This window comes from Arachis ipaensis, chromosome B10 (genome assembly GCF_059453495.1).
Source record: "Arachis ipaensis isolate K30076 ecotype BB chromosome B10, ASM5945349v1, whole genome shotgun sequence".
NCBI classification, from domain to species: Eukaryota; Viridiplantae; Streptophyta; class Magnoliopsida; order Fabales; family Fabaceae; genus Arachis; species Arachis ipaensis.
The window spans coordinates 110,658,231-110,672,182 of NC_142435.1; the positions used below are offsets into that span (position 1 = coordinate 110,658,231).

General features: G+C 39.4%; 1 non-coding gene across 1 annotated transcript; it reads left to right on the forward strand.

Annotated features, from left to right (window-relative positions):
* Positions 1–8,706: 8,706 nt before the first annotated feature.
* Positions 8,707–8,814, forward strand: LOC148581301 (small nucleolar RNA R71). The gene has a single exon (XR_015898998.1). It is a non-coding gene; the product is annotated as a small nucleolar RNA R71 (small nucleolar RNA).
* Positions 8,815–13,952: the final 5,138 nt, after the last annotated feature.

Consider the following 13,952-nt stretch of genomic DNA (forward strand, 5'->3'; position numbering starts at 1 on the left):
AAAACAGCACCTGTGCCCACGCATAGGGCAGGGTCAAAATCAGGACCTGTGCCTCCGCACACCTTCTGTGCCCACGCACAGGGGTCAAAATCAGGACCTGTGCCCACGCACAGGCTGTGCCCATGCTCAGGGCAGAATGGAAATCAGGACCTGCGCGTCCGCACAGGTCTGTGCCCACGCACAGGAGGAAAATCAACAAGTGTGCCCATGCACAGACCTGTGCGTCCGCACAAGTACCAGCGCATGCCTCCATTAAAATTGCACGTGGACTCGCATTTTGGGGGTTTTTTGGCCAATTTTTGAAGGCTTTGGAGCATATTTGAAGGGGAAACAACCATATATCATACCATACACTACCATACATCTTAGAATAGTTTTTAGGAGTAGTTTTAGAGTAGTTTAGTTTTAGGTTTTCTCTCTTAGGGTTTTAATTAGGGTTTCAATGTAGCATTTTATACTTCAATTTTGTTCTTGGATTTTGCTATCTTATTGTAAGTATTTCTTTAATTCCTCTTTTATTGCACTACTTGTTCTACAATTTCTTCTACTTTAATTTTCTTTTATCAATACATACATAGTCTTGCAATTTTGGATTCCTAGTTGTTTAATTTGATGTTTGATGGCTTTTATATGTTTGTTTGAGTTGCTTTAATTGATTTTGATCATTTATGGTTCATAGCTTTTACCATTTTCCCAATTTTGCCATGTTTTATGTTTATGCCCTCTATGTGTTTGATGAAATGCCAATTTTAATTATGTGGTAATTTCCACCCTTGACTTGGGAAAAATGAGTGTATGGATTGCTAGAGCCATAATGTCCAACATTTAGTGATAATTCTTGAGTTGTTAGTTGTTATTGTTTCCACTAACGCTAGCTTTTTACCAATTAATTTGGTAAGTTAGCTAGGACTTGTGGACTAATAACAATTATGCTCACTTAACTTATCCTTCGATGTTAAGGGTTGACTTAGTGAGATTAATCCATCATAATTATCATAGTTGTGGTTATGGAAAGGAAGGGATTCTATAACTCATCCCAAGTCAAGGTTTCATTTATGTTTTGAACCACTTTTCCATTACTTTTTAGCCTTGCTTATTTATATTACATACATAGTTCTTTTATTCCTTTATTTAGTTTATTAATTACAATTTTGTCTAGTTCTTTTATCTCTTTATTTGTTTGCTTCCTTATCATCGAAAACCCATTTGCTCTCTTACAACCAAAATTGTGCACTTATAGGCACTAGTTCCTAGGGAGAACGACCTGGGAGTCTAAATACTCTCGGTTTATATTGTGATTTGAATTGTGACATCTTTAGGATTATAATTTGATTGATGATCAATGGTTAGGTTTGGACTATACTTGCAACGTCAGTCCTATTTTTAGTGCAAAATTCCAAACCCATGCTTTTAGTCATCATCAAATTTTGGCGCCGTTACCGGGGAGCTAGCGTCATGAGTGCTATAGTTTGGTTGTTGTAAATATGTCCATAGTGTGAATAGATACTTTTTGGTTGCTTGTTTGCTTTTGTTGGTAATTAGAATTTTGTTTATTTTGTTAATTGATGTCTTTAGTTGTTATTTTCAATTTTCTCTATGAGTTATCACCCTCTTGGTTTGGAGTTTGGTTGTGCTTATTTTGTAGGGCTTGATAACCTCAATTTTGGATTGCATCATGGGATTGGAGCATCAATTTTGGAAGGATTCACCTCCTCTATATTACAATGAGCCATACCCTTCCCAATGCACATACCCAACCCAAAGATATGGTGGATTTCACTTTGATTATGCACCTCCACCACCATATGCCTATGACCCATACCACCAACATAAACCTCAATCGCCACATTTTCAAACACCACACCAATACCAACATACACCTTCTTACATACCACCTCAAAACACCTACCAATATGAACTACCTCCCACATATACCACCCTTCTCCCAAACTATGAACCTTCTTTTTCACCACAATACGAAGCTTTTTGGTGCACGAAATTGTGATGTCCAGGCTCGAACAATCCCCGGCAACGGCGCCAAAAACCAAAAACTTGGTGCACGAAATTGTGATCTCCAGGCTCGAACAAATCCTGGTAATGGCTCCAAAGCTTGGTGCTCTGATCTTAATTCATAATTGTCACAACTTCGATACAACTAACCAGCAAGTGCACTGGGTCGTCCAAGTAATACCTTACGTGAGTAAGGGTTGAATCCCACGGAGATTATTGGTATGAAGCAAGCTATGGTCACCTTGTAAATCTCAGTCAGGCAGATATAAAGTGATAATGGTGTTTTCGAATATTATATAATAAAATAGGGATAGAGATACTTATGTAAACATTGGTAGGAATTTCAGATAAGCGAATGGAGATGCTTTTCGTTCCTCTGAACCTCTGCTTTCCTGCTATCTTCATCCAATCAGTCTTACTCCTTTCCATGGCTGGCTTTATGTGATACATCACCACTGTCAACGGCTACTTTCGGTCATCTCACGGGAAAATGATCCAATGCCCTGTCACGGCACGGCTAATCGTCTGGAGGCATCACCCTTGCCAATGGCTTCATCTTATCCTCTCAGTGAATAATATGCTCACGCACCCTGTCACGGCACGGCTATTCATCTGTCGGTTCTCGATCATGCTGGAATAGGATTTACTATCCTTTTGCGTCTGTCACTAACGCCCTGCAATCGCGAGTTAGGAGCTCGTCACAGTCATTCAATCATTGAATCCTACTCGGAATACCACAGACAAGGTTTAGACCTTCCGGATTCTCTTGAATGCCGCCATCATTCTAGCTTACGCCACGAAGATTCTGGTTAGGAGATCTAAGAGATACTCATTCTAGCTTATTTCATGTAGAACAGAAGTGTTTGTCAGACACGCGTTCATAAGGGAGAAGGATGATGAGCGTCACACATAATCATCACCTTCATCACGTTCTTGGGTGCGAATGGATATCTTAGAAGAGAAATAAGAAGAATTGAATAGAAAACAGTAGTACTTTGCATTAATCTTTGAGGAACAGCAGAGCTCCACACCTTAATCTATGGAGTGTAGAAACTCTACCGTATGAAAATACATAAGTGAAGGTCCAGGCATGGCCGTGTGGCCAGCCTCCTATGATCTAAGAACCAGGCATCCAAAGATGGTCCTAAGATCCTAAGATGATCAAAAGATACCTAATACAATAGTAAAAGGTCCTATTTATAATAAACTAGTCACTAGGGTTTACATGAGTAAGTAATTGATGCATAAATCCACTTCCGGGGCCCACTTGGTGTGTGTTTGGGCTGAGCTTAAGTGTAGCACGTGCAGAGGCCATTTGTGGAGTTGAACGCCAGTTTCTATGCCAGTTTGGGCGTTCAACTCTGGTTTTGGATCCTTTTCTGGCGCTGGACTCCAGATTTGGGCAGAAGGCTGGCGTTGAACGCCAGTTTACGTCGTCAATTCTTGGCCAAAGTATGGACTATTATATATTTCTGGAAAGCCCTGGATGTCTACTTTCCAACGCAATTGAAAGCGCGCCATTTCGAGTTCTGTAGCTCCAGAAAATCCACTTTGAGTGCAGGGAGGTCAGAATCCAACAGCATCAGCAGTCCTTTTTCAACCTCTGAATCTGATTTTTGCTCAAGTCCCTCAATTTCAGCCAGAAAATACCTGAAATCACAGAAAAACACACAAACTCATAGTAAAGTCCAGAAATGTGAATTTAACATAAAAACTAATGAAAACATCCCTAAAAGTAACTAGATCCTACTAAAAACATACTAAAAACAATGTCAAAAAGCGTATAAATTATCCGCTCATCACAACACCAAACTTAAATTGTTGCTTGTCCCCAAGCAACTGAAAATCAAATAGGATAAAAAGAAGAGAATATACTATAAATTCCAAACTATCAATGAAACATAGCTCCAATCATATGAGCGGGACTTATAGCTTTTTGCCTCTTGAATAGTTTTGGCATCTCACTTTATCCATTGAGGTTCAGAATGATTGGCATCTATAGGAACTCAGAGTTCAGATAGTGTTATTGATTCTCCTAGTTCAGTATGATGATTCTTGAACACAGCTTCTTTATGAGTCTTGGCCGTGGCCCTAAGCACTTTGTTTTCCAGTATTACCACCGGATACATAAATGCCACAGACACATAATTGGGTGAACCTTTTCAGATTGTGACTCAGCTTTGCTAAAGTCCCCAATTAGAGGTGTCCAGGGTTCTTAAGCACACTCTTTGTTTTTGCTTTGGACCTTGACTTTAACCGCCCAGTCTCAAGTTTTCACTTGACACCTACACGCCACAAGCACATGGTTAGGGACAGCTTGGTTTAGCCGCTTAGACCAGGATTTTATTCCTTTCGGCCCTCCTATCCACTGATGCTCAAAGCCTTGGGATCCTTTTTATTTTCCCTTGCCTTTTGGTTTTAAGGGTTATTGGCTTTTTCTGCTTGCTTTTTCTTTTTTCTTTCTATATTTTTTTTTCTTCGCCTATTTTTTTTCTCTCTTTTTTTTTTCTGCAAGCTTTGTTTTTTTTTGCTACTTTTTCTTGCTTCAAGAATCATTTTTATGATTTTTCAGATTATCAAATAATATGTCTCCTAGTCATCATTCTTTCAAGAGCCAACATATTTAACATTCCTAAACAACAACTTCAAAAGACATATGCACTGTTAAAGCATACATTCAGAAAACAGGAAGCATTGTCACCACATCAATATAATTAAGTTAAGTTCAAGGATAAATTCGAAACTCATGTACTTCTTGTTCTTTTGAATTAAAACAGTTTTTATTTAAGAGAGGTGATGGATTCATAGGACATTCATAACTTTAGGACAAAGTTACTAACTACTAATGATCATGTAATGGGGACACAAACATAGATAAGCACATAGAAAACGAAAAACAGAAGTAAGAAGAACAAGGAATGAATCCACCTTAGTGATGGTGGCGTTTCCTTCTTGAGGAACCAATGATGTCCTTGAGCTCTTCTATGTCTCTTCCTTGTCTTTGTTGCTCCTCCCTCATTGCTTTTTGATCTTCTCTTATTTCATGCAGCATGATGGAGTGCTCTTGATGTTCCACCCTTAGTTGTCCCATATTGGAACTCAATTCTTCTAGGGAGGTGTTGATGTGCTCCCAATAGTTTTGTGGAGGAAAGTGCATTTGAGGCATTTCCGGAATCTCATGGTGATGAGCTTCTTGCGCCTCTTGAGCTCCGTGACTGGGCTCTCTTGCTTGCTCCATCTTTTTCTTGGTGATGGGCTTGTCTTCTTTGATGAGGATATCTCCCTCTATGTCAATCCCAGCTGAATTGCATAGGTGGCAAATGAGGTGAGGAAAGGCTAACCTTGCCATGGTGGAGGACTTGTCAGCCACCTTGTAAAGTTCTTGAGGTATAATCTCATGAACTTCCACCTCTTCTCCAATCATGATGCTATGGATCATGATGGCCCGGTCTATAGTAACTTCAGACCGGTTGCTAGTGGGAATGATTGAGCATTGAATAAACTCCAACCATCCTCTAGCTATAGGCTTGAGGTCCAATCTTCTTAGTTGAACCGGCTTGCCTTTGGAGTCAATCTTCCATTGAGCTCCTTCTACACATATGTCCATAAGGACTTAGTCCAACCTTTGATCAAAGTTGACTCTCCTTGTGTAGGGGCGTGCGTTCTCTTCCATGTATGGCAAGTTGAATGCCTACCTCACATTCTCCGGACTAAAATCTAAGTATTTCCCCCGAACCATTGTAACATAGTTCTTTGGATCCGGGTTCTTACTTTGATCATGGTTCTTGGTGATCCATGCATTGGCATAGAACTCTTGAACCATTAAGATGCCGACTTGTTGGATGGGATTTGTTAGAACTTCCCAACCTCTTCTTTGAATTTCATGTCGGATCTCCGGATACTCATTTCTTTTGAGTTTAAAAGGGACCTCAGGGATCACCTTCTTCTTGGCCACAACATCATAGAAGTGGTCTTGATGGGCTTTGGAGATGAATCTTTCCATCTCCCATGACTCGGATGTGGAAGCTTTTGTCTTCCCTTTCCCTCTTTTAGAGGATTCTCCGGTCTTAGATGCCATCAATGGTAATGGAAAAACAAAAAGCTTATGCTTTTACCACACCAAACTTAGAATATTGCTCGCCCTCGAGCAATAAACAAAAGAATAGAAGTAGAAGAAGAAGAAATAGAGGAGAGGGAGAGGGTGATGTGGTTCGGCCAAGAAGGGTATAGAGGGGTTGTGTTGTGTGAATTTGATGAAGAATGGAGGGCTTTATATAGGGAGGGGAGGGGGGGTTAAGGTTCGGCCATATGGGTGGGTTTGGGTGGGAAATTGGTTTTGAATTTTGAAGGTAGGTGGAGTTTATGAGGTAGGTTTATGGGAAAGAGTGGATAGATGTGAGTGGTGAAGGGGTGATGGGGAAGAGAGATTGAGGTGATTGGTGAAGGGTTTTTGGGGAAGAGTGTTTATGGGGTTGTGTGAAAGAGAGTGGTGAGAAGAAGTGAGTGGAGGTAGGTGGGGATCCTGTGGGGTCCACAGATCCTGAGTGGATCCTGTGGGGTCCACAGATCCTGAGGTGTTCAAGGAATTACATCCCTGCACCCATTAGGCATGTAAAAATGCCTTTGTACCCAACTCTGGGCGTTCAGCGCCAGGTTGGTGGCCATTTTGGGCGTTCAACGCCCATTTGTGTGCCATTTCTGGCGTTGAACGCCAGAACCATGCCTGTTCTGGCGTTCAGCGCCCAGAAGCTGCCCATTTTGGGCGTTCAGCGCCAGAACCATGCTCTGTTCTGGCGCTGAACGCCAGACAGATGCTCCTCCAGGGTGTGATTTTTCTTCTGCTGTTTTTGATTCCGTTTTCAATTTTTCTATTTATTTTGTGACTCTACATGATCATGAACCTAAGAAAACACGAAAAACAATAAAAATAAGAATTAGATAAACATTGGGTTGCCTCCCAACAAGCGCTTCTTTAATGTCAATAGCTTGACAGTGGGCTCTCATGGAGCCTCACAGATGTGCAGAGCTTTGTTGAAACTCTCCAACACCAAACTTAGAGTTTGGATATGGGAGTTCAACACCAAACTTAGAGTTTGGTTGTGGCCTCCCAAAATCAAACTTAGAGTTTGACTGTGGGGGCTCTGGTTGACTCTGCTTTGAGAGAAGCTTTTTCTGCTTCCTCTCCATGGTTGCAGAGGGAGATCCTTGAGTTTTGAATACAAGGGAGTTCTCATTCCATTGAAGGACTATTTCACCTCTGTCAACATCAATCACAGCTCTTGCTGTGGCCAGGAAAGGTCTTCCTAGGATGATGGATTCATCCTCTTCCTTTCCAGTATCCAGGACTATGAAATCAGCAGGGATGTAAAGGCCCTCAACCTTTACTAATACATCTTCTACTTGTCCATAAGCCTGTCTTCTTGAGCTGTCTGCCATCTCTAGTGAGATTTTAGCAGCTTGCACCCCATAGATTCCCAGTTTCTCTATTACAGAGAGGGGCATGAGGTTTATTCCTGAACCAAGGTCACACAGAGCCTTAAAGATCATGGTGCCTATGGTACAGGGTATTATGAACTTTCCAGGATCCTGTCTCTTCTGAGGCAATGTCAGTTGATCCAAATCACTTAGTTCATTGATGAACAAGGGAGGTTCAACTTCCCAAGCATCAATGCCAAACAATTTGGCATTCAGCTTCATGATTGCACCAAGAAACTTGGCAGTTTACTCTTCAGTGACATCCTCATTCTCTTTAGAAGAGGAATACTCATCAGAGCTCATGAAGGGCATAAAGAGGTTCAATGGAATCTCTATGGTCTCTAGATGAGCCTCAGAGTCCTTTGGTTCCTCAGAGGGAAGCTCCTTATTGATCACTGGACGTCCCTGGAGGTCTTCCTCCTTGGGATTCACGTCCTCTCCTCTCCTTACAGGTTCGGCCATGGCCCTTATGTCAATGGCCTTGCACTCTCCTTTTGGGTTCTCTTCTGTATTGCTTGGGAGAGTACTAGGAGGGATTTCAGTGATCCTTTTACTCAGCTGGCCCACTTGTGCTTCCAGATTTCTAATGGAAGACCTTGTTTCATTCATGAAACTTACAGTGGCCTTAGATAGATCAGAGACTAGATTTGCTAAATTAGAAGTATTTTGTTCAGAGTTCTCTGTCTGTTGCTGAGTTGATGATGGAAAAGGCTTGCTATTGCTAAACCTGTTTCTTCCACCATTATTAAAGCCTTGTTGGGGCTTTTGATCCTTCCATGAGAAATTTGGATGATTTCTCCATGTTGAGTTATAGGTGTTTCCATAAGGTTCACCTAAGTAATTTACCTCTGCTATTGCAGGGTTCTCAGGATCATAGGCTTCTTCTTCAGAAGATGCCTCTTGAGTACTATTGGATGCAGCTTGCATTCCATGCAGACTCTGAGAAATCATATTGACTTGCTGAGTCAATATTTTGTTCTGAGCCAATATGGCATTCAGAGTATCAACTTCAAGAACTCCCTTCTTCCTAGGCGTCCCATTATTCACAGGATTCCTTTCAGAAGTGTACATGAACTGGTTATTAGCAACCATGTCAATGAGTTCTTGAGCTTCTGCAGGCGTTTTCTTTAGGTGAATGGATCCACCTGCAGAAGTGTCCAGTGACATCTTTGATAGCTCAGATAAACCATCATAGAATATATCCAGGATGGTCCATTCTGAAAGCATGTCAGAAGGACACTTTTTGGTCAACTGTTTGTATCTTTCCCAAGCTTCATAGAGAGATTCACCTTCTTTCTGTCTGAAGGTTTGAACATCAGCTCTAAGCTTGCTCAGCTTTTGAGGAGGAAAGTACTTGGCTAAGAAAGCCGTGACCAGCTTATCCCAAGAGTTCAGGCTGTCTTTGGGTTGAGAATCCAACCATAATCTAGCTCTGTCTCTTACAGCAAAAGGGAAAAGCATGAGCCTGTAGACTTCAGGATCTACTCCATTAGTCTTAACAGTATCACATATCTGCAAGAATTCAGTTAAGAACTGAAAAGGATCTTCAGATGGAAGTCCATGAAACTTGCAGTTCTCCTGCATTAGAGAAACTAATTGAGGTTTCAGCTCAAAGTTGTTTGCTCCAATGGCAGGAATGGAGATGCTTCTTCCATGTAAATTGGAATTAGGTGCAGTAAAGTCACCAAGCATCTTCCTTACATTATCATTATTTTCGGCTGCCATCTCCTCTGCCTGTTCGAAAATTTCTGAAAGGTTATCTCTGGATTGTTGTATTTTAGCTTCTCTTAATTTTCTCTTCAGAGTCCTTTCAGGTTCTGGATCTGCTTCCACAAGAATGTTCTTATCCTTGCTCCTGCTCATATGACAAAGAAGAAGGCACAGAAAAATAATAATAATAATAGAGATCCTTTATACCACAGTATAGGGATCCTTGTGTGAGTGGAAGAAGAGGGGGAGACAAAGAATGTAATATAATGGAAGAAACACAACTGTGAGGAGGCTAGAGATGTGAGATGAGATGTTAGGATATGAATGAATAAATAGAATAAGATAGGGGAGGGAAAATTTTCGAAAATTATTTTAAAAAAGAGTTAGTGATTTTTGAAAATAGTTTTTGAAAAATGTTTAGTATTTTTTTTTCGAAAATTTTTTAAATCAAAAATAAAAATAAAAATAATTAGTTAATTAAAAAAAAATTTTTGAAAAAGAGGGAAGATTTTTTTCGAAAATTAGAGAGAGAGAGTTAGTTAGGTAGTTTTGAAAAAGTTAAGAAACAAACAAAAAGTTAGTTAAAACAAATTTTGAAAAGATAAGAAGTTAGGAAGTTAGAAAAGATATTTTGAAAAGATATTTTTGAAAAAGATAAGATAAGAAGATATTTTTGAAAAGATATGATAGAAATTAGTTTTTGAAAAAGATTTGATTTTTAAAATCACAATTAATGACTTGATTCATAAGAAATCACAAGATATGATTCTAGAACTCAAAGTTTGAATCTTTCTTAACAAGCAAGTAACAAACTTCAAATTTTTGAATCAAAACATTAATTGATTATGTTATTTTCGAAAATTTGTTATAAAAATAAGAAAAAGATTTTTGAAAAATATTTTTGGAATTTTCGAAAATAATTAAGAATTTTGAAAAAGATTTGATTTTTGAAAAAGATTTTGAAAAAGATAAGATTTTCAAATTGAAAATTTGATTTGACTCATGAGAAACAATTTGATTTAAAAAAATTTTGAAAAAGTCAATCCAAATTTTCGAATTTGATGAGTGAAAAAGGGAAAGATATTTTTTTGATTTTTGAATTTTTATGATGCAAGAGAGAAAAACACTAAAAAGATGCAATGCATGAAATTTTTGAATCAAAACAATGAATGCATGTATGAATGATATGAATGTCAAGATGAACACCAAGAACACTTTGAATGTCAAGATGAACATCAAGAACATATTTTTGAAAAAAAATTTTTGATGCAAAGAAAACATGTAAGACACCAAACTTAGAAATCTTTTATGTTTAGACTCTAAGAAACGAAAAATGCACATGTAAAACAAGAAAAGACACAAAACATGAAAACATCAAGATCAAACAAGAAGACTTACCAAGAACAACTTGAAGATCATGAAGAACACTATGAATGCATGATATTTTCGAAAAATGCAAGATGCATATGCAATTGACACCAAACTTATGATATGACTCAAGACTCAAACAAGAACACAAAAATATTTTTGATTTTTATGATTTTCTAATTTTTTTGGATTTTTTTTTTCGAAAATAATATGAAAAAGAAAAAATAAGGATTCCAAAATTTTTAATATGAATTCCAGGAATCTTGCCATGTTAGTCTAAAGTTTCAGTCCAGGAATTAGACATGGCTCACTAGCCAGCCAAGCTTTCAAAGAAAGCTTCAGTCCAAAACACTAGACATGGCCAATGGCCAGCCAAGCTTTAGTCTTTAACACGAGAGTATATTGCTCTTTATAACAAATTGCAAGCCTCAGTCCAAATAAATTTAGACATGGCTTTACAGCCAGCCAGGCTTTACATGCTTCATGAAACACTATAATTCATTCTTAAAAATCTTGAATAAAATTTTTTTTTTGAAAACATTTTTAATTTTTTTTTCGAAAACAGATGAGAAAATTTTTGAAAAATATTTTTGAAAAATTTTTGAAAATAAAATAAAAATAAAATTACCTAATCTGAGCAACAAGATGAACCGTCAGTTGTCCAAACTCAAACAATCCCTGGCAATGGCGCCAAAAACTTGGTGCACGAAATTGTGATCTCCAGGCTCGAACAAATCCTGGTAATGGCTCCAAAGCTTGGTGCTCTGATCTTAATTCATAATTGTCACAACTTCGATACAACTAACCAGCAAGTGCACTGGGTCGTCCAAGTAATACCTTACGTGAGTAAGGGTCGAATCCCACGGAGATTGTTGGTATGAAGCAAGCTATGGTCACCTTGTAAATCTCAGTCAGGCAGATATAAAGTGATAATGGTGTTTTCGAATATTATATAATAAAATAGGGATAGAGATACTTATGTAAACATTGGTAGGAATTTCAGATAAGCGAATGGAGATGCTTTTCGTTCCTCTGAACCTCTGCTTTCCTGCTATCTTCATCCAATCAGTCTTACTCCTTTCCATGGCTGGCTTTATGTGATACATCACCACTGTCAACGGCTACTTTCGGTCATCTCACGGGAAAATGATCCAATGCCCTGTCACGGCACGGCTAATCGTCTGTCGGTTCTCGATCATGCTGGAATAGGATTTACTATCCTTTTGCGTCTGTCACTAACGCCCTGCAATCGCGAGTTAGGAGCTCGTCACAGTCATTCAATCATTGAATCCTACTCGGAATACCACAGACAAGGTTTAGACCTTCCGGATTCTCTTGAATGCCGCCATCATTCTAGCTTACGCCACGAAGATTCTGGTTAGGAGATCTAAGAGATACTCATTCTAGCTTATTTCATGTAGAACAGAAGTGTTTGTCAGACACGCGTTCATAAGGGAGAAGGATGATGAGCGTCACACATAATCATCACCTTCATCACGTTCTTGGGTGCGAATGGATATCTTAGAAGAGAAATAAGAAGAATTGAATAGAAAACAGTAGTACTTTGCATTAATCTTTGAGGAACAGCAGAGCTCCACACCTTAATCTATGGAGTGTAGAAACTCTACCGTATGAAAATACATAAGTGAAGGTCCAGGCATGGCCGTGTGGCCAGCCTCCTATGATCTAAGAACCAGGCGTCCAAAGATGGTCCTAAGATCCTAAGATGATCAAAAGATACCTAATACAACAGTAAAAGGTCCTATTTATAATAAACTAGTCACTAGGGTTTACATGAGTAAGTAATTGATGCATAAATCCACTTCCGGGGCCCACTTGGTGTGTGTTTGGGCTGAGCTTAAGTGTAGCACGTGCAGAGGCCATTTGTGGAGTTGAACGCCAGTTTCTATGCCAGTTTGGGCGTTCAACTCTGGTTTTGGATCCTTTTCTGGCGCTGGACTCCAGATTTGGGCAGAAGGCTGGCATTGAACGCCAGTTTACGTCGTCAATTCTTGGCCAAAGTATGGACTATTATATATTTCTGGAAAGCCCTGGATGTCTACTTTCCAACGCAATTGAAAGCGCGCCATTTCGAGTTCTGTAGCTCCAGAAAATCCACTTTGAGTGCAGGGAGATCAGAATCCAACAGCATCAGCAGTCCTTTTTCAACCTCTGAATCTGATTTTTGCTCAAGTCCCTCAATTTCAGCCAGAAAATACCTGAAATCACAGAAAAACACACAAACTCATAGTAAAGTCCAGAAATGTGAATTTAACATAAAAACTAATGAAAACATCCCTAAAAGTAACTAGATCCTACTAAAAACATACTAAAAACAATGTCAAAAAGCGTATAAATTATCCGCTCATCACTTTTCCACCCTTAGCCCAAGACCATCAAGACCTTCAAGCCTTTCTCCAAGAGCAAGAAAGATTTCGATGAACACAAGGGCAACTCATGACTACCATAGCCGAGGTGGTAAACCACTTGGTCCTACTTCGCTCATCCGATCAAGACACTTCTCTTGAAGAAGGTGGAGGATCAACTAAAGAATAGAGTGAAGAAGAGAATGTGAAGCCTCAAGGGAAAGAAGAAGAGTTAGGTCATGACATGAAACAAGAGGGAGAAAGGGAAGTATATGAACCGGAGGAGAGAAAGGGAGAATTGAGGGAGATTGCTCAAGATGAGGATTCCATCATTGATGATTTTTTGTCCTCCTTGGTCAATCCACTTAATGATCCCATTGAGCCTCTTCCCATTGAGTTTGAGAGAGACATGGAGGTAGACTTCTCACAACCTCCTTGTTTTGATGTAAGTGATGGGGAAGAGGAGGAGGAAGTTGGTGAGGAAGGAGTTGACAACCAAGAACATATTGAGTGGGTGGCAATTTCACCTATGAACTTCATTGGCCCCCATCAATATGCTATCTTGGAGACAGATTACCAACTCAAGGTCCTTCTTGGGTTGGTACATGATGGAGGAAGGGGTATTGGTTGCCAAGAGAATCCAAGACCCTTCAAGAAGAATAATTCAAGAATTAGAGTTCAAGAATGGTGTGGAGCACAATTGGGTGATTTTTAGAAAATGTTGGGTTGTTACAAGGGTCAATTAGGAGCTTATCTATCCAGCTTGGAGCATAAAGATCAACAAGAAGGTGAGCGGATGCCTAGAATATGGGATCCCAAAGGAGAGTCAAAGAGCAAGCATGGATGGAGATTCAAGGAGGAGTGGAAACACAAGCCACCCTAGCTAGAGTCTCCTCAAAAAGTCCAACTTAGGACTATAAACCAAAGTAATAGGTGGGAGATACCCCACCATTGTAACATCTTTCTTACCCTTTCTATTTGTTTATAGTCTTGATTTCTTACATGTTTGCTTGTCTTAGTTAG